Genomic DNA, 4069 nt, shown 5'->3' with positions numbered 1-4069 from the left:
ATGCATTAGATATGTTAAAGTGGTTGTATCATGAAATGAGTTTCATAAGAATTTCGTGAAATTTGCAATACATATATGTATAGTGAGATATTATCTAATTGCCCGTGCAATTAGAAAAAGATTGATTATTCGAGAGTTGAGCTTTTTTGCAACTAAAATTGACACTTTTTATAAATTGACACTTTTTTTTGTGTTCCCTGAGAATATAGCGTACTATATTTTGAATTACTATTTTTTACGCGAAGCAAACATACGTTATATATGTACGAGCTGTAGAACTTTTTTATCAGACAAAAATCTATAATTCTAAAAATCCATTTTTACCAATTTCATTACATAAAAGCATTTGTAGTTCTATAATCAATACGACTTAAATTTTGCAGAAAGAAGTCGATATTTTGTCGGTAAAGTTTATCAAATATGGTATTTTCTTAAGTGACTTTTTTGAAAACAAACAAAACGTGGTCAATGTTCCTTATTACGAAGTTATAAATATTTAAATGATTTTCTCAAAAAGTTTTTTTTATTGATATTTAAAATATCGATAAAGTAGTGCATCGCGCGATAACTTTGCAATAAGAAACATAAATCACATTTGTTGTCTATTTAAAAATAAGTCATTAAACACACATCTGTGAACTAATGCACGGATATATCAACTGGATGTTCCTCTATTGTCGACATATGCAGCTAACAAGCCGTGCAGGACGGTGACTCGCGGAATGGGTTTCGTCGATTATCATCGCCGCATTCGACAGATAAGCCTTGTAATTGTGCCATTTACATCAAGTATTTAACTTGCAGTGCAATGCGCGCATGTATTTGTCCACCGTTTGCGGAATTATTCGCTACGGAATAGTATCTCTCATCGCAAATATATGCCGACCGTATATCGCGTTATTAGTTGACGATGTTTTCCGCCGACGTTCATGCAATCAGATGAATGGCAATACTGCGGTTGTGATGCAATCTATAGCAGCACAAGAGCGGTTATCGTATGACGCACGATGGCCGAAATCATAAGCCGCCGTGTCTAGCCGAGATATAACACGGCTAGGTGTTACCGGGCTTGTATCACACAAAGTTCCGTAATTCTCACCCTACTACCTCGCTGACTTATGGTTTCATCGTTCGCACTTTCCCTCAAAGTTGCGGCGTTGTATATACACAGAGATCATCGGGGGCACGGTAATGCTATAGTGTACAAAATAAACTCTATGAAATGACAAGAAACCACGGAGATCGTCTTATTAAACGTCTATTATCAGAACAAATTTGCATGAATGACGCAAATAATGTTAGAAATATCCACTTTAATATCACATCAAATGATGTTAGAAATATCCACTTCAATATCAGATCAAATGATGTTAGGAATATCCACTTCAATATCAGATTATTCACACCAATCGATTGTCATATCTAAATCCGTCGTTCGAGACATTCCGATTAATATTCGAATATCAATAAAATCATAATCAAACCATTCAGTAAGGCATTTTAGCTGTTCAGCCTGAAACGGCCGATCAAAGAGATCATATCGCGACTACGACGCTATTTGCTTACGACACAAGGCCGCTACATCATGAGGGCGGAGAGAAATCATAAGCGCGCTGTCTACTCAAGACGTAACATTGCCGACTCTATAACGCGCATCTCCCGTCACCCTCGGTGGCGTTCGCAATCCTGCGAGCCGCTACAGCGTGTTCCGCGGCAGTGTTTCCGCGGATGGAAGCCGGCCAAGTCGTGTCGGAAGAGTTATGGGTCTGGTGCGCGACGGCTAGATCAGGGGATCACTTACTGCGCGATTTTGCAAGGATTCCGCCGAGGGTTTGGTAACGGAGTCGCGGACGATTGAAGTCGCGAGCTTTGCTCGATACAGGCGCTCCACGAAACGCTATTAAGAGAGACCATTGCCGCGAGAGCGCAGATAACAAAAATGATCGAAAAGATGGAGTGGTATACATTTTGTACTTTATTATATACAATAATAATTTTAATAAAAGTGTGAGAAATTTTTCATAATAATCCTGACTAACAATTCCCTCTCGTCACCGACTTTAACCTTGACATATATTATTAAAAACATTATGCTGAATAATATACAAAAAAATTCTCAGGCCTTGTTTATTATGAAGTTATTAACGAAAGAAGTTTGAAGAATATATTAATTTAACCTAACTTATGTCACTGTGATATTCGTATGATTTGATTCAACCTAACCTATGTCACAGTGTATTAGAACGAATCATGAATACATTATCATTTACAGATCGACAGTTATACGATTTCCAGTCTTACACATATAAAGCTTGAGATTGAAAATTGCATAAGTAACCTTAGTTATAATAATAGAATTATAATGATTTCAATTATAGTTCAAACCTCATTCATATACACATAAGACTGAAAATCGTGTAACTCTCGATCTAGAGAATGGTAGAACATCCATGGCGCGCCGTGTATACAATGGGTTGCAAAACGGTTTAGACGCAATGAAATAAGAAACTCGCCAAACTATCAGAAAGACTTTCTGCGCAAATGTGCGCCTAAGCGATTTAAAAGTGAAAACTACAGCAAGTGCCGGGCACAGGCGCTAAACAGCTCCAGTTGAATCCAGCAGAAATTGATAAATGAAACATGTTTGAGACACAAATGTAATAATACTATTAAAATAGTTTTATTAATTGTCTCTTATTTTCCCTATTGTTTCCCTATTATTGACATTAATAATAAAAATAAAGAGTGTATCATTTTTTTGCAATCGACACCCCTTCCCCCTCATTGTCTTAATTGTTTCAAACTTGGTCAGTGGCTATAAGAAAAACACTGTTTTCCTTATATAATTTATGTACGTAAAATTTTAGATCGATATCTTGAATAAATTCAAATACCGATTTTTGTCCATAAGAACGGCCACTGCGCAACACTGCGGCTGCGGCGGCAATATCAACACACTGTAAACTGCGAGCTCGTAGCGCGACATATGTAAATGTAGTGGCAATTAATATCTCATAACTATAATAACGATAGCGACATTATGTAGCTGACCTCCCGCCAAAGTAAATCAATTATTACGCTGGAATTGCGCACTTCGTTTACGAACGGTAAAATAAATAAGTTGCGGCGCGCAGCAAACACGGACGAACGACGTGCATTACGTATGTAGGTGCCATCGGTGCGTCGCCATAAAGAGCATAAATTTATCACTAATATCAATTTCGACGATAGGGATTTGCAATCGATGTTACGTGTGCGCGCCGGCGGAACTGCTCGCGAAACGAATAGGATTTGTTCCACCGTTGCACTGCGGCCGAATACATACACCATCCATTATATCGGATGGGTATTTATCGCCGGGGCGTCCAGCGTCCTCTCACCAAGATAAAACCCCCAAATGCGGCGACACAGGCTGGACGAGCTGGGCGGCATCCCTCCCCCTTCCCGCGCAGATATCGTACGTAACTTCCGTTCGACAAAACCCCTGCTCCACTTCAGATTCCGCGATAAGATTATCCGGTTTCGCCGACGCTCCGCTGCGAAATCGCGCGACATTCATCGCGGCCGAACAGCTTCGCGTGCTAATTGAATGTGCCGCGTACAACGTGACCGAGCATCATTATTGGAGAAGCACTCGTCACATGATTTACCGATGTATCCGGGTATCGTGGATACGTCGGTAAATTTTAGTGCGTTTTAGGCAAATGAAAATTTCAGAGCAGAAATTTATATGAGATATAATTCTCTTAATAAATGCGAAAGATCAAAATGTGAGTTAAGATCTTTATGAATTTATTTGTCTCAATAACATTAGTTAAGGATGTATCGCTCAAATAGAGTTCTTGCAAATTTACATGCGCTAACACTTCTGTATTTCGTATAAAAACGCATATTTTTAAATGCAATGTAAATTAATCTCATTTTTTTCATAATTTTATTATTATTTTTAAGATGCAACCCTTTAGAAGATACCATACTTGAAAATTTTACTGAAAAAGGTACTGACATTTTTATGTCATGTATAGGTCGTATTGGCTACACAGAATTACAAATGCTTTTATGTAATAAA

The sequence above is a fragment of the Odontomachus brunneus genome, unplaced genomic scaffold (assembly GCF_010583005.1).
Source record: "Odontomachus brunneus isolate Ranch 3 - 2012 unplaced genomic scaffold, Obru_v1 Obru_scaffold_115, whole genome shotgun sequence".
NCBI classification, from domain to species: Eukaryota; Metazoa; Arthropoda; class Insecta; order Hymenoptera; family Formicidae; genus Odontomachus; species Odontomachus brunneus.
Note: the sequence above shows the minus strand (reverse complement) of the source record.